This window comes from Rhinoderma darwinii, chromosome 1, assembly GCF_050947455.1.
Source record: "Rhinoderma darwinii isolate aRhiDar2 chromosome 1, aRhiDar2.hap1, whole genome shotgun sequence".
In the NCBI taxonomy this organism is placed as follows: domain Eukaryota; kingdom Metazoa; phylum Chordata; class Amphibia; order Anura; family Rhinodermatidae; genus Rhinoderma; species Rhinoderma darwinii.
Window position 1 is genome coordinate 270,025,717 of NC_134687.1, and position 18,530 is coordinate 270,044,246.

Consider the following 18,530-nt stretch of genomic DNA (forward strand, 5'->3'; position numbering starts at 1 on the left):
ACCGTGTGTGAAAAATGCTAGCATAAACCGACGCAATTGTTAAATTCTTGCATTTTTTTCCAATTTTGCCCACTTTAGAGAAAAAAAAAAAAATGATATATACTGACAAATGCCACTAAAACAAAGCCCTATCTGTCCTTTAAAAAGAGTGTAAAATTCAAAGATGAACTTTATTCACCTGCTGAGTTATAGTCATCTAAAGAAGCGCATAGCAAAATTGTGAAATTTGCTCTGGTCATTTAGCTGTAAAACAGCCTAGTCCTTAACCGGTTAATAAAGTAAATTTTAAAAAAAATGTGAAAAAAATGAAAAACCCAGCTTTTCCCCTTTTAAAATGCTTTACTATTAAAAAAACAAAATAAAGTAAAAAAGTTACACATATTTGGTATCGCCGCGTCCCCGACCCCGACTATAAATCTATTACATTATTTAACCCGCACGGTGAACGCCGTAAAAAATTTAATAAAAAACTATGGAAAAATTGCTGTTTTCTGTGAATCCTGACTTTAAAAAAATGTGATAAAAAGTGATCAAAAAGTCGCATCTACTCAAAAATGGTACCAATAAAAACTTCAAGTCTTCAAGTCTTCAAGTCTTCCGCAAAAAAAAGTCCCTCATACAACCGCATCAGAGAAAAAATAAAAGCGTTACGGCTCTTCAAATATGGAGACACAAAAACAATTAATTTTTTGAAAAAAAAGCGTTTTTACTGTGTAAAAGTAGTAAAACATACAAAAACTATACAAATTTGGTATAGTTGCAATCGTAACAACCCGCTGAATAAAGTTATTGTGTTATTTATATCACACGGTAAACGCCGTTGATTTAAGACGCGAAAAAGGTTGGCGAAATTTCAGGGTTTTTTCTATTCCCCCCCCAAAAAAAAAGTTAATAAAAGTTAATCAATAAATAATATGTCCCCCAAAATGGTGCTATTAAAAAGTACACCTTGTCCCGCAAAAAACAAGACCTTATACAGCTATGTCGACGCAAAAATAAAAAGGTTATAGCTCTTGGAATGCGACGATGGAAAAACGTAAAAAATGGCTTGGTCATTAAGGTCTAAAATAGGCTGGTCATTAAGGGGTTAATCTTATATGTCTTATGTGTCACAGGATGTTCGAAAGTGTTACCCCTATGCATAAGGTTGCAATTAATGCATCTATGGCATGGAAAATTACCTGGTTTTAAAGATCTAAGCAGAGTTTGTTTCCCCTTGGGCGGAATCTCACCCTCCCTGGTTTTCACAAGTTTATCTCGTAGATTCCTAGATCTACGGTAGGACATCAGTGGCGGATTATTCAATTCACAAATGTTGTTATAACTATTCTTAATTATAGGCCAATGTCTATTCAGTATTTTAGAGATATTACCACTTAATGCATTATACGTGGATATAAATGGTATCCGTTTACTTTTAATGTGTTTAGACGTACTCAACAATGATTCCCTAGGGATATTCTTGATTTTCGTTTTATGAGCATATAATAAATGTTTAGGGTACCCTCTTTGTGTAAAATTAGAAATTATGAGGTCTAGAGATGTATCTAAATCAATCGGATCGTCCACAATCCGTTTTGCTCTCATCATTTGACTAAATGGCAGTGACCATATCATGTTTTTGGGGTGGCAACTCTCAAATTGCAAAAGGGTGTTACGGTCTGTGTCTTTCGTGTATAACCCAGTGGTCAGAATATTATCATTTAACATCACATTGACATCCAGAAATTGGACCTTCTCACTGGAATAAGACATGGTAAATTGAATATTTTGATCGATCTGGTTAAAGGGAATGTGTTGCCAGCAAAACATGTTTTGTTTTTTTTAGTTAAACAATTAGTGTGTAGGTGATTAAACATTGTTCTCATTTTTTTTATTTTATTCACGAGTCAGGAAATATTATAAATTGGATTCAATTTATAATATTTCCCAGCACTGGTCACTAGATGGAGCAATTCCCAAAATTGCAGCATTGCATGTGGTAAAGCAACCACATTGCTTTATGCTGCAAAATTGGGAAAAAAAATCCCTCGCTCTAGTGAGCTCTCAGAATCCCCCCCTCCTTTATCCTGGCTAGTGCCGGGAGAAACGAGGGGTTTGAACGGTCTAACCTCCTACACTGTGTGTCGCCATTTTTTGAGCTAACACACAGTGTAGAAGGTTTACATACACTAGTAAAACACACTGAAACACGAACATACATAGAAATCACTTACCCGCTCCAGTCGCCGCCGCTCCTTCCGGTCCGTCCGCTCCGTCTGCTGCCGCTGCTCCATGTGCACAAGTCCGGAAGCCGCGACCGGAAGTAGTAATCTTACTGCCCGGCCGCGACTTCCGGTCCACAGGAAAATGGCGCAGGACGGCGCGCATTTCAAATCGGACTGTGTGGGAGCGGCGCATGCGCCGTTCCCACACACACGGCGTACACCATAGTGGATGGAACGGGCCCCGTTCGCAGTCCCTATGGGACTGGAGCTGCCGTATTCCATGTCTGTATGTGTCGTTAATCGACACATACAGAAATGAAAAAAAAAATGGCAGCCCCCATAGGGAAGAAGAAGTGTAAAAATAGAAAAAAGTAACACACAAACACACAAATAAATACAAACGTTTTTAATAAAACCCTAACATAAAACTGATATAAAAAAAAAATGTTGGTGACACTGTTCCTTTAAGGAACTGATGAAATGACTCCAAGGTCGTTACAGTATCTGTCCAGATGAGGAAGACGTCGTCTATGTATCTCCACCACCCCAAAACATGAGTGAAGTGGTGGGACACATAGACGCACGTCTCCTCCATCATGTCCATAAATATATTGGCGTAGGTAGGGGCCATATTCGACCCCATGGCCGTACCTTTTAGTTGAATATAAAACTTCTCATCGAACATGAAGTAATTGGAGGTCAAAATGAGCTCCAAAAGAGTGATGATAAATTCCCTGCATGAAACATCATATTCTGAATCATTAAGTCTACGTCTCACTGCCTCAATGCCTCTATCATGTCCTATAGAGGTATAAAGGGAAACAACATCGAAAGACACTAAAAGTGCCCCTGCTGGGGCTTTTATCTGTTTTAATTTGTGTAGGAAATCTGTAGTATCCCTAATGTAGGACTTAGTGCCTGTTGCAAAATGTCTAAGTGTCCTATCCACAAAAATAGATATGTTACTCAATAGGGATCCTCTGCCCGATACAATCGGGCGACCAGGTGGATTCACCAGTCCCTTATTAATTTTGGGAAGTAAATAAAGGCAAGGGGTATTTGGATGGTCAATAACTAGAAAGGTATGTAATGCAGAATCGATAGTACCTTCATCAAATGCTTGTATCAAGAGATTTTTGTTCTTTTTCTCAATATCACCCCTAGGATCATAATTTAACACTCTATAAATATCTGTATCACTCAATTGTCTGTATGCTTCAGACATATATGTTTTGGTATTCATAACCACAACCGCACCCCCTTTGTCAGCGGGTTTAATGGTGAGGTCATGGTTATGGATCAACTCATCCATAGCTGCCATTTCTGCAGTAGTAATATTAGGGTGATTAAGACTATCATTATTACGTGCACGTAACTCAGACAGATCTTTCTTAACTAACTCAATATACGTTTCAATAGAATTTGACATGACGGGCGGCTGAAAGCCACTTTTGTTAAATAAGCCAAAATTCTTTAAACAAATATTCTTAGACTCAGCCTCCACTACATTATTGTAGGGTTGAGAATCAAACCACACTTTGAGTTTAACTGATCTAATAAAATTATATAGATCAAGTTCCAGTTGGAACCAATCTAGTCGTTGACTAGGGCAAAAAGAAAGGCCTCTGGCCAAAAGCTGCAACTGTGCATCAGATAATATATGAGAAGAGATATTTACCACGATTTCACTAGATTCCTTTTTTGGTTGTTGTGCAAAGTCCTTTGACTCAATTGGCGCTGTTGTCTTTGTGAGCGGCTTCTTCCTTCCTCGATTCCTTTTATGTCCTGCTCTCCTGGTAGGCTTGTGCTTGTATGCTCCATGTTGGTTCCTCCTAAAAAATCGCAATCTTGATTTAAATATCGATTTTGGCCATATTCCTTTTGTCGATGATCCTGGTATCGATTCTCACTACCGAAATTATTTTTGAATTCTCCTCCTCTTTGTTCCCTCCTTAGTGGATCTGTCATTCGATCACTAGAGCGGTCCCATGTATACACTTGACCTGTTTTATAATCCAGTTGATCTCTATACCAATTGCGTTTCTTGACATCCTCTGTTTCAGCTCGTGTTCTAGATAATGTAACCTGTAACTTCTCCATGTGCAATCCAAACTCCTCAGCAGAGATAAGGGTTTGTAACGTATCTCCCAATTCCTGAACTTTGTTTTTCAATTTGTTCAAATCTCGGTGCAGGAAATCCATATTCAGTAAAATCGTGTCCAGGGCGTAGTTGTTTGACAATTGCTCATATTTTGATCTAAATTCCTCATGTTGTACATGCATTGTAGGTTTCATTTGGGGGCGCATCCCCCGAGGGACCATCTTATTTTTATAATATTGACCGAGCGTCAGTAAATGCAATTCAACGTTGATCAATCTCTTGGACTCAAATTCCAGATTACGTTTCACATCTGGCAATGACGGAGTGCTCAGAAAATAAATATCACCCTCCGCCCCATTCAAAATTCTGGCAATGTCTTCCTCAGTAAAAACAACAGCAATGTTGGCAGACGGTACATCATTACTTCTATAGTTTCGTTCCATCGTAAAAACAGTAATATGTAACTTAATATTCAGTGCCAGCTGATTAGATCAAATACACACCAGTAGAAAGGCAGCAGCACTCTGTTTCCAAGTGAGAAATCCAATAGTAAAGGGTGCCAGCAGAAAGTCCCGATCCAAAGACCATACAGATATCCCAGAAGAAAGTCCAGCAGCACTCCGATAATCAAGGTGAAAAAAATGTGAATTAAAATTGATTTTTTTATTGAATTCCTTGCGATCCAATGGTCTAAATGTTGAATTTAATGTTTCTAGAGCTATTTCATGATGATTTTGCCCTCTGATACATTCTGACCTCTGGCCTTGTTCTTCCTCAGTAAACGAAATCTGTGATACATGAATTTTTGATATAATTCTTAACAATATATTTTTTTATTATAGATTATCATGGGACTGCAGGACCACTTCAGACCATACATATTGATATAACATCTAAAAAATCAATATGAGTTATATATGTGAATAGAATATGGATTAATTATGAGTAGATATCTGGCTCACTGTGTCTAGAAATCAGTATATTTGATATTACGTATTTTTTCTTGATCCATGGCAGGGTTGTATTAAAAGTACATTTTCTCTTTTTCTTTTTTATTCTAATATTAAAGTCCTGTGTGTCCGATACACGAGATAAAGGTTATGTGTGTTGGACCGCGTACACGAAAGTGATATGCGTTTTTTCCACGAACCTGATTGGTGGGTACCGTTGAACACGTCATGTGATCAGGGACCCTCCTTCCTCGTGTGGACCTTATATTCTATACTCAAATATTATTATATAGCACGAACAAATAATCTTCTTATTATATTGCTGTTCTATGTGCTCTTATATTACCCGATCCATGTAAACCTTTGGTATATTTACCTTTATTATGCTGATCACAGACATGGTGTGCGATCTTCTAGTCTATATTACTTGCAAACGATTGCTCAAGAGATTTTGTTTACCAGCGATCAGTATCCTAGTTACCAGAGCGATACGTCATCTCCGGTCCGGACTGATCCGACGCATGCGCATTGGAGCTGGACAGACGCTGACTGTGAATGACAGGTCCCATACGTCACACAACAATCTAATGCTTGTTCTCTGATTGGCCAGTGGTCGTGCAGTCTCTAAATCTTACCCAGCTGCTGAATATTGTAATTTACGTAATTATATCATTTTTCTTGCACAAATTATGTATGTTATATGTTGTTTTTAATATTAACCCACGGGTTCACAGTATGTATCGATTCATTTCATTCAGATACTCTTTTATTGTTTTTATCACGCTATTTTGAGATGTATATGTCAGCCCCATTATTCTAATGAGATTGATTATGTATATTGGATACACACTATATAAACCACTGAATGTGCATGTATCACTATGCTTAAAAATGGTCCCAAGGTGGGACGGAAACGTTGCACTTGCCATGTTGGCACAATAAACTTCACTTTTTTTTCACCTTGATTATCGGAGTGCTGCTGGACTTTCTTCTGGGATATATATATATATCTATATATCTATAGATACATTGTATATATATACACTGCATTCCAAATTATTATGCAAATGTTATCTTTCGCTGATTTTCCTAAATAGTCGATGCAAATGACAGTCAGTATAATCTTCAAGCCATCAACCGTTGGAGTATAATGCAAATTTTATTGAACAAATTTCCTAATGATAACAGATTTTTCTTTAGAAGTAAAAAGCTCAAAATACACTGTTTCAAATTATTATGCACAACAGAGATCAAAACATTTAAAATGTTGTAAAGAGAACTAAAATGGTCATTTGTTGAATTTGCAGCATCAGGAGGTCATATTTACAGAAATCAAAAGCTCTTTCAATCAGAAAAAACTTAACAGGCCAAGTTACATGTTAACATAGGACCCCTTCTTCCTGATATCACCTTCACAATTCTTGCATCAATTGAATTTGTGAGTATTTGGACAGTTTCTGTTTGAATATCTTTGCCGGATGTCAGAATAACCTCCCAGAGCTTCTGTTTTGATGTGAAATACCTCCCACCCTCATAGATATTTTGCTTGAAGATGCTCCAAAGGTTCTCAATAGGGTTGAGGTCAGGGGAACATGCAGGCCACACCATGAGTTTCTCTCCTTTTGTGCCCATAGTGTAATGTCCGTGGCTGCGGGCTGTCAGCTCCAGCCTCCCGCTGACAGTCGGAGCCACGAGTCGGCAAGCGCTGGCCCCAGCCTCCTCCTCAGGAGACACCAGCGCTTGCATCCATTCACCTCCGCCGGAGCCCGCAGGGTGCGCGCGCGCACGCTCGTCCCTGCTCTTAAAGGGGCAGAGCGCGCACCGGACATCTTGAACGATCTTTGATCCGTGAGTACCCTGGGCTATAAGAGGGGTCCAGCCCCCTAGTTCGATGCCTGAGCATTGTTAGTCTTTCCCAGTCTGTCTCGCAATGGTCCCTTAGTGTCTCCCGTTCCAGCTGTTACCCGTGCCCTGTTACTGTTCCTGTATTCCGTACTGTTACAGTTCCTTTGCCTACCAGCATTGGACTAGTGTCTTCTGCCACGTCAAGTGTCTTCTGCCACGTCAAGTGTCGTCCGCCACGTCAAGTGTCGTCCGCCACGTCAAGTGTCGTCCGCCACGTCAAGTGTCTTGCGCCACGTCAAGTGTCATCTGCCACGTCCAGTGTCGTCTGCCACGTCCAGTGTCGTCTGCCACGTCCAGTGTTGTCTGCCACGTCAAGTGTCTTCTGCTTCATCGGATACTGCCCGCCACGTCTGGCGCCACCTGCCGCACCAGCCTCCATCCGTGCTGGAGCCACAGCCACCGCCCGGACTATTTCAGGTACCCAAGCTTTACTGTCTGCCATTGACATCCGTATAGACTGTGACCTGGTCAGAAGCCTCCACGCTACGGCGGAGCGGCCTAGTGGGTCCACATACCCTGTGTCCGTGACACATAGCAGCCAATGACACAGAGGTATTATTTGCAGCATGAGATGGTGCACTGTCATGCATGAAGATAATTTTGCTACGGAAGGCACGGTTCTTCTTTTTGTACCACGGAAGAAAGTGGTCAGTCATAAACTCTACGAACTTTGCAGAGGTCATTTTCACACCATCAGGGACCCTAAAGGGGCCTACCAGCTCTCTCCCCATGATTCCAGCCCAAAACATGACTCCGCCACCTCCTTGATGACGTCGCAGCCTTGTTGGGACATGGTGGCCATTCACCAACCATCCGGACCATCCAGGGTTGCACGACACTCATCAGTAAACAACACGCTTTGAAAATTAGTCTTCATGTATTTCTGAGCCCACTGCAACCGTTTCTGCTTGTGAGCATTGTTTTGGGGTGGCCGAATAATAGCTTTATGCACACTTGCAAACCTCTGGAGGATCCTACACCTTGAGGTTTGTGGGACTCCAGAGGCACCAGCGGCTTCAAATACCTGTTTGCTGCTTTGCAATGGCATTTTAGCAGCTGCTCTCCTAATCCTATTAATTTGTCTGGCAGCAACCTTCCTCATTATGCCTTTATCTGAACGAACCCGTCTGTGCTCTGAATCAGTCACAAATCTTTTCACAGTACGATGATCACGCTTAAGTTTTCTTGAAATATCTAATGTTTTCACACCTTGTCCAAGGTATTGCACTATTTCACGTTTTTCGGCAGCAGAGAGATCCTTTTTCTTTCCCATATTACATAGTTACATAGTTACATAGTTAGTACGGCTGAAAAAAGACACATGTCCATCAAGTTCAACCAAGGGAAGGGAAAAGGGAAGGAAAAATTTCTACACATAGGAGCTAATATTTTTTTGTTCTAGGAAATTATCTAACCCTTTTTTAAAGCCATCTACTGTCCCTGCTGTGACCATCTCCTGCGGTAGGCTATTCCATAAATTCACCGTTCTTACTGTAAAGAAGCCTTGTCGCCTCTGCAGGTTGAACCTTTTTTTCTCCAGACGGAGGGAGTGCCCCCTTGTTTTTTGAGCGGGTTTTACAAGGAACAGGATATCACCATATTTTTTGTATGTGCCATTAATATATTTATATAAGTTAATCATGTCCCCCCTTAGTCGTCTTTTTTCAAGGCTAAATAGGTTTAATTCTTTCAATCTTTCCTCATAACTTAAATTCTCCATGCCCCTTATTAGCTTCGTTGCTCTTCTTTGTATTTTTTCCAACTCCAGGGCATCCTTTCTATGAACTGGAGCCCAGAACTGAACTGCATATTCTAGATGAGGCCTCACTAATGCTTTGTAAAGTGGCATTATTACATCCCTGTCCCGCGAGTCCATGCCTCTTTTAATACACGACAATATCCTGCTGGCCTTTGAAGCAGCTGATTGACACTGCATGCTGTTATTGAGTTTATGATTTACAAGTACACCCAGATCCTTCTCAACAAGTGAGATCCTTCTCAACAAGTGCTTTAAACCCGTGGTCTGCTTAATAATGTGGAACGTCCTTCTTAAGTAGTTTTCATTTGATTGGGCACACCTGGCAAACTAATTATCACAGGGGTCTGAGATTGATTACAATGATCCAAAGAGCCCTAAGACACAATACCATCCATGAGTTTCATTGAAAAACTAATAATTAAATGTTTATGACACTTAAATCCAATGTGCATAATAATTTGGAACACGGTGTACATATATATATATATGTATATTGTCTCATGAGCCAGGGCTGTAGAGACACAGCCTTGATCAAGAGAAACGGCCTAGTCATTGTTCTGCTTTGCTTTAAACTGATGGACACAGGAGATACTGCTTTTGAGCTCCTGTCTCCAATGTTTGAACTTCCTGCGCGCGCTCTTGTGGGCCTTTTGCGCGCACGTACGCTCTTGCATGATTTCGCGTGGGCGCTCATGAGTCAGCCGGTGATGTGTTATCACTATGCCGACCCTTTTTTTTTGTGTGGAGACACTGTCTGCAAGGGGGAGGTGGGGGCTGTATGGCACGATCTACAAGGAGGAGGTGGGGGGCTGTATGGCACTGTCTACAAGGGGGTGGTGGGGGCTGTATGGCACGATCTATATAGGGGGAATGGGGGGCTGTATGGCACTGTCTACAAGTGGGTGGTCGGGGCCTTATATGAGGACGCAGATACAGTTGAAATCTGGACATGCTACAGTCCTACTGGGACATCGCCCAGAAGGATCGCGGAATTGTCCCACTGGATCCGGGACAGAGAAGATACTGCCTGAAAGAACCATTCAAATTTAAATTTTTACTTTAGTAAACATTAAGAATGGGCTAGTTGCCAAATTTGCTAGTATCAGGCTAAAGCAATTCACTCAGATTAACTAGAGCACAGGAATGAAAGAGAGCAGAGGCTCAATATTCATAAAGTTAACAAATGCCCTGCTCTAGTAAAGAAATATTTGAACTGAGAAATTGCCACTAAATTGTCTGAATGTCATACACTATGTGTCCCTGCACGTTTCAACACCCCAGATTGATTGAAGGGTGCATCATCAGGGGTCACAGACAAGAATTGAGCTCGATATAACCGGGCAGTATTATTGGTACTTTCTGACAAACACCGGTTTACGAGCAAAGCATTGAGAGTTATTAGTGATTATTGCCGGACAGGACTGAAAAGTGCTGTATCGTGTCTCCCAGGGTGAACGACACTGCTATCTGGCCGCGCACACGCCGGAAGAACGCAGAGTCTAAAAAGACTTGGTCACGCCCATTAGATCGGCGTCCTCATGGCTGGCCACCAATCACCATATGAGATGTCAGGTCTGACGTCCGTGAGCAGCGCCCACCCCCCTTTCCTCGAAGCGCCAATCAGAAAAATGGACCCATAAAGTGTCCCAGCTAACTGAGGGAACCAAAGCGGGTATATTATTGAGTATCGGCAAGACATCATGAAAAGGGAAAAGTATAGGATATTGGAGAGAAGCAGCCAGACGAATAGACTAGCCCCAATAGATCTATATTGATGGCATAAAACAGGTCAATAGTAAAGTACAATGACTATATGAGCCAATAGGTATATCATCTAAATACCAAAAGGGGCTCTACAGCAAAGCGATCAATTAGGCATGGATAGGAATGTTTAAAGCACCCCACATTGTGCTTGGAGAGATTATATTATAATCTAGAGGCATAGATGGGAAATTAGGGGGAGGGTGAATTATTATAGAAAGCATGTATATGAGATATTTTCATTTAAGCCCAATGGCTTAGTAGTTTCCATCCTAAATATCCAATTGGCCTCTTTTTGTAAAATGTGTTTGTTACAATTGCCACCCCTTCCTGATGGTCGTATGAGTTCTATTCCTTGGAACACGATCACTGAATGGTCCCCCTGATGTGATTCCAATACATGCCGAGCCACAGGGGTATCATCTTTCCTCAAAATGTCACAGATATGATCCCTAATGTGTCTCCTAAATTTCCTTTTGGTTTTACCTACATATCGGAGGTTACATATACAGGTAATAAAAGGTACACAACACCTCTTGTCCTACAGTTGATGAAGGATCTATTTACAAAAACCCTATGATCCTGAGCTGGTTTGCCTTGGTTTGGTGTGGTTTCGAGTTGAGTAATTCATCTCTGTTTGAACCCAGGGCATGTTGATATGCACTATTAAGTACCCCCTGTGGGTAACCCCTTCGTTTAAACCTGCCTCTCATATCAGAGGCTGAAGTTTTGAAGTCTGATATTGTGGAACAGTTACGGCTAGCCCTCAAATACTGAATCTTAGGTATATCTCTCTTTAGGGCACATTTGGATGTCAGCTCTTCCATCATAGCAAATTATTAGTTGCTGTGTCTTTCCTGTAAATATTTGTACAAATATTGCCCTGTTCAGTTTTATGGATTTTAATACCCAGAAAATTAATACTGTTTTCATGGATCTCTGATGTAAAAAAGAGGCCCAGGCTATCAATATTCAAGACCGCTACAAATTGATGGAACTGTTCTCTGGTACCCGACCACAGGATAAGGACATCGTCTATAAATCTCAGACAGAGAAGAACAGACGACATCCAAACCTCCATGTCCTCACAGAAAACAATTTATTTTTCCCACCAACCAAGGAAGAGGTTGGCGTAGGATGGGGCGCAAGGGCTGCTCATTGCCACACCTCCTAGCTGATGGAAAATGTTAGTATCAAAAAGAAAAAAAAATTGTGCTGAAGTACAAACAGGAGTAACTTGACCACAAACTGATTATGGGGGTTGAAATGAGTACCCCTTTCTTGGAGGAAACTCTTCACAGCCCTACACCCAAGATCATGGGGAATAGAGCTGTAGAGGGCCTCAACATAAAAGCTAGCAAGAAAAACATAAGGTTCACATTTGACGTCTTCCAGTTTCCAAAAGACATCCATTGAGTCCCTAATGTATGAGGGAAGGGATGTAACAAATGGTCTCAAGATATTGTCAACATGCAGACTTGCATTTTGGATCCGGGACAGTTGGGAGGCAAGTGATACTGAGGCAATGAGTGAGAGTCCTGCCTGGGTTAAAATAGCAGGACTTTATGAGCTCATCAAAAGAGAAAGCATTCTGTTGCATAGCAATAAAGAACAAAACCAAGAAGAGTTAAACACTACTTTGCTGCTGCAATAGGGTGTTGTCGTGTAACAGAGACAGAACAACACAGGATCCTGGGAAGGTACTGTATGTAACACAAAACAGTGCCAAGTGGTGCACAGAGAGCACCCACTTACTGCCCACATGAAGCCAAACAGTTCCCAGAGAGTGCTACAGATGTTTACTACTTTCCTTAGATTTCCTCTTGTCTCAACATATGCTTAGATGTGTGGCATGAGGGGACAAGCTTTGGAATATAAACATGACTTTGTGATACTCTGTCACGAGATGTCAATGCTATATGTGTTTTTGTGTGGCCACCCAGAGGTTGTGGTTTGCAACCTTTGCAGCCTTTCTATTGTATGGATTTCATTTCATGGTAAATTAGGGTCCAAAGTGTACCTATACTTTCATAAAACCTTTGACATGTCATAAGTTTGATCAGTTGGGGTCAGAGACCCCCACCGATCGCTAAAATGAAGCGGCAGAAGTGCTTAGGTGAGCGATGTGCCACTTTGCTTCTGATCATCTCTGCTCGCCTTTCCTCGGAAAGTCAATTGAGCGTTGTACAGACTCAATAGAAAGTCTATGAGTCCGTTCTCTGCTTGATTGGTTTTCCAAGGAGCAAAGCCAAATCAGAAACGAAGTGGCACAGCGCTCACTTGAGCGCTTCTGTCGCTTTGTTTTAGAAATCAGTGGGGGTTTCAGTGCTCAGACCCTTACTGATCAAAACGTCTGACATGTCACTATTGTCACGTAGGGTTCGTGGACCCATAGGGCCGTACCGCCTTGGCGGTATGGCAGCTGGCCAACAGGGCGCAGGTCAGAGTCTATAGTTTATATAGGGTACCTGTGGCAGCTCGGACAGTAGCAAGGCAGGCTTGGCTGAGACTAGGCAGCCGGTAGCCGTCATGCGTGGAGTAGCAGGACAGGCGTGGTATACAGCACAGCACGGCAACAGCTGAACACGGCACTAGATCAGGATACAGGAACAGGGAACACTAGGGGACCATTTGCAAGACAAACTTAGGATACAACAACAACTCTCAGGCGTGGGAAGAAGGGGCTGAGACCTTCTTGTAGCCCAGGGTGCTCTGGGAGCAATCCGCTAAATCTCCCACATGCGTGCGCTCTGGCTTCCCGAGTCTGGCCGGCCGTATGTGCAGACATCTCTGGAGAGAAGAGCGTCGACTGGATGGAAGGAGTTCGTGGTCAGCGACCACGGACGTTACAGTATCTTACGCCCCCTACTCTTGGGACAAGAACGAGAGAGAAAACTCTTAATGAGGGTAGGAGCGTTGAGATTCTCTTTTGGCTCCCAGGACCTCTCTTCTAGACCAAACCCCTTCCAATCTACTAAATAAAAGGTTCTACCTCTTACTTTTTTAATGTCCAGGATCTCCTTAACCTCGAAGGTGTCTGATGGACCGCTGGAGGCAACCGCAGCGTTAGGAGTCTTGGTAAAGCGGTTCAGAACCACCGGTTTCAGGAGAGAAACATGGAAGGAGTTGGGGATCTTGAGGGTAGGAGGCAGCCGAAGCTTGTAGGCGACCGGGTCCATCTGCTGTAGGATCATGAAGGGTCCAAGGAACCTGGGAGCAAATTTGTACAACGTCACCCTTAGTAGAATATTCCTGGAGGACAGCCAGACCTTCGTGCCAGGAAGAAACTGAGGAGATTCTCTGCTCCTTGTGTCCGCCTTCCGTTTCATGCGATCGAGTCTGCTGCCAGATCTGCAGAAAGTCCCAAAAAGTCGTGTCAGGCACCGGGAGAGGAATTCGTGGGTGTTGGCCGTAGACAATGAAGAACGATGTCTTCTGTGTGGACTCGTTGGTGTGATTGTTGTATGGAGATGAAGTGGCATAAGTAGTTCTCCAAGATCTGATTGATCCTCTCGACCTGAACATTGGACTGAGGATGGTAGGCTGAGGAAAAGTCCAACTTTACACCTAGGAGTCCGGAGAGGGCTCTCCAGAACTTCGCGGTGAACTGAACCCTCGATCAGACACAATACGTTGCGGTAAGCTGTGCAGAAGGAAGATGTGTTGGATGAGCAGCTTGGCCAGTAGAGGAGCAGAAGGAAGACCGGTCAGAAGAACAAAGTGGGCCATCTTCGAAAATCGATCCACCACCACCCAGACAGCACTGCATCCAGCAGAGAGAGGCAGGTCAGTAATAAAGTCCATCGCTATATGCTGCCAGAGAGCATCGGACACAGGCAATGGCTGGAGCAGGCCAGCAGGTCTGGAGTAAGCGACCTTGTTAGCTGCACACACTGAGCAGCAGGAAACAAAGTCCAAAAGGTCCTTAGGCAGTGTGGGCCACCAGCAATGACGGGCAATCAGATCTCGGTTCTTACGGGTCCCCGCGTGACCTGCCAGTCTAGAAGAGTGTCCCCAGCGGAGGATTATCTCTCGGTCAGCCAGGCGCACAAAAGTCCTCACTGGAGGAATGTCCCCAACTTGCAGGGCATTGACAGAGACAATGCAAGACGGATCAATAATGTTCTGTGGCATCTCCATGGTCTCCTCTGTCTCGAAAGACCTCGACAAGGCATCGGCCCTCACATTCTTGTCGGCCGGGCGATAATGGAACTCAAACTGGAACCTGGTAAAGAACAGCGACCACCTGGCCTGACGAGGATTCAGCCATTGGGCCATCTGGAGATAGGTGAGGTTCCTGTGGTCCGTAAAAATCAGGATGGGATGAGCTGCGCCCTCTAGTAGATGTCTCCAGTCCTCCAGGGCCAACTTGATGGCAAGTAACTCCCAATCCCCAATCGAGTAGTTGCGTTTTGCGGAAGAGAAGAGCTTAGAGAAATATCCACATACTGTCACGGACACAGGGTATGTGGACCCACTAGGCCGCTCCGCCGTAGCAGGGAGGCAGCTGACCAGGTCACAGTCTATGCGGAAGTCAATGGCAGACAGTAATGCTTGGGTACCTGAAATAGTCCGGGCGGTGGCTGTGGCTTCAGCACGGATGGAGGCAGGTGCGGCAGGTGGCAACAGACGTGGCGGGCAGTATCCAATGAAGCAGAAGACACTTGACGTGGCAGATGACACTTGGCGTGGCAGAAGACACTAGACGTGGCAGATGACACTTGACGTGGCAGATGACACTTGGCGTGGCAGATGACACTTGACGTGGCAGAGGACACTTGACGTGGCAGATGACACCCCAACGCTGGTAGGCACAGGAACTAGAACAATACGGAATACAGGAACGGTAACAGGGCACGTGTAACAGCTGGAACGGGAGACACTAAGGGACCATTGCGAGACAGACTAGGAAAGACTAACAAAGCTCAGGCAAGGACTAGAAGGCCAGGGGCCTTCTTATAGACCAGGAAATCGTGGCAGTTGATAGTGATGACGATTTCCTAATTGCGCGCACTGGCCCTTTAAGGCCGGGCGCGAGCGTGTGCGCGCACCCTACGGGACCCAGCCGAACGGAGCTGAAGTGAGCGCTGGCATCTCCTAGGAGGGAGACGGAGACCAGCGCTCACAGATCCATGGCTGCGGGCGTCGGGAGGTGAGTAAACCCGACGGCCCGCGGCCATGGACGCTACACATACCATAGACTTGCCCTTCGAACCTCTCTGGAACAGGAGTGCACCAGCACCAACAGATGATGCATCCACCTCCAGCGAGAACTGTAGAAAGATGTTGGGATGATGGAGGATAGAAGCTGACGTGAAGGCACTCTTCAGGCTATTGAATGCAGACTCTGCCTCAGGAGTCCACACTTTGGCATTCATGCCCTTCTTAGTGAAGTCAGAGATAGGAGAACTCAGTGAGGAGTAGTTTGGAATAAACTGTCTGTAAAAATTGGCGAATCCCAGAAAGCACTATATGGCGCTCAAGCCTTGAGGGCGTGGCCATTCCAGAAAGGACTTTACCTTTTCAGGATCCATCTTGAGACCTCTATTCGAGACAATGTAGCCGAGGAAGGGCAGAGCATTCTTTTCAAACACGCACTTCTCCAACTTAGCGTACAGACGATTCTCTCTTAACCGCAGCAAAGCTTGACGGACATGTCTCTGATGAGTCACAGGATCTGAAGAAAAAATAAATCAAGATGTTATCAAGATAGACCACAGCACAAACATAGAGGAGGTCACGGAATATGTCATTAACAAACTCCTGGAAGACCGCGGGAGCATTACACAGGCCGAATGGAATTACTAGATACTCATAGTGTTCATCACGGGTGTTAAATGCAGTCTTCCATTCGTCACCCTGGCGAATCCGGATTAGGTTGTAAGCCCCACGCAGGTCTAGTTTGGAAAAAATGTTGTCATCACGTATACGATCAAATAATTCAGAGATCAGCGGCAACGGATATTTATTCTTCACCGTGATTTGGTTGAGACCCCGGTACTCAATACAAGGATGCAGGGAGCCATCCTTTTTCTTGACGAAGAAGAACCCGTCTCCTGCCGGGGAGGAAGACTTCCGTATGAAGCCCCCCTCCAAGTTCTCCTTAACATAGGCGGACATGGACAGAGTCTTTGGCAAGAAGAGACGATACAGTGAAGGAAATAAGTATTTGATCCCTTGCTGATTTTGTAAGTTTGCCCACTGTCAAAGACATAAACAGTCTAGAATTTTTAGGCTAGGTTAATTTTACCAGTGAGAGATAGATTATATTAAAATAAAAACAGAAAATCACATTGTCAAAATTATATATATTTATTTGCATTGTGCACAGAGAAATAAGTATTTGATCCCTTTGGCAAACAAGACTTAATACTTGGTGGCAAAACCCTTGTTGGCAAGCACAGCAGTCAGACGTTTTTAGTAGTTGATGATGAGGTTTGCACACATGTTAGATGGAATTTTGGCCCACTCCTCTTTTCAGATCATCTGTAAATCATTAAGATTTCGAGGCTGTCGCTTGGCAACTCGGATCTTCAGCTCCCTCCATAAGTTTTCGATGGGATTAAGGTCTGGAGACTGGCTAGGCCACTCCATGACCTTAATGTGCTTCTTTTTGAGCCACTCCTTTGTTGCCTTGGCTGTATGTTTCGGGTCATTGTCGTGCTGGAAGACCCAGCCACGAGCCATTTTTAATGTCCTGGTGGAGGGAAGGAGGTTGTCACTCAGGATTTGACGGTACATGGCTCCATCCATTCTCCCATTGATGCGGTGAAGTAGTCCTGTGCCCTTAGCAGAGAAACACCCCCAAAACATAATGTTTCCACCTCCATGCTTGACAGTGGGGACGGTGTTCTTTGGGTCATAGGCAGCATTTCTCTTCCTCCAAACACGGCGAGTTGAGTTAATGCGAAAGAGCTCAATTTTAGTCTCATCTGACCACAGCACCTTCTCCCAATCACTCTCAGAATCATCCAGATGTTCATTTGCAAACTTCAGATGGGCCTGTACATGTGCCTTCTTGAGCAGGGGGACCTTGCGGGCACTGCAGGATTTTAATCCATTACGGCGTAATGTGTTACCAATGGTTTTCTTGGTAACTGTGGTCCCAACTGCCTTGAGATCATTAACAAGTTCCCCCCGTGTATTTTCGGCTGAGCTCTCACCTTCCTCAGGATCAAGGATACCCCACGAGGTGAGATTTTGCATGGAGCCCCAGATCGATGTCGATTGACAGTCATTTTGTATGTCTTCCATTTTCTTACTATTGCACCAACAGTTGTCTCCTTCTCACCCAGTGTCTTACTTATGGTTTTGTAGCCCATTCCAGCCTTGTGCAGGTCTATGATCTTGTCCCTGACATCCTTAGAAAGCTCTTTGGTCTTGCCCACGTTGTAGAGGTTAGAGTAAGACTGATTAATTGAGTCTGTGGACAGGAGTCTTTTATACAGGTGACCATTTAAGACAGCTGCCTTTAATGCAGGCACCAAGTTGATTTGGAGCGTGTAACTGGTCTGGAGGAGGCTGTACTCTTAATGGGTGGTAGGGGATCAAATACTTATTTCTCTGTGCACAATGCAAATAAATATATATTATTTTGACTTTGTGATTTTCCTTTTTTTTTTTTATATAATCTATCTCTCACTGGTAAAATTAACCTAGCCTAAAAATTCTAGACTGTTCATGACTTTGACAGTGGGCAAACTTACAAAATCAGCAAGGGATCAAATACTTATTTCCTCCACTGTATATCCTACCACGGGGAAGGGATGCACCAGGGATCAGCTCGATAGGACAGTCATACGCCCGGTGTGGGGGCAGTGTCTCCGCCTCCCTTTTTCTGAAGACGT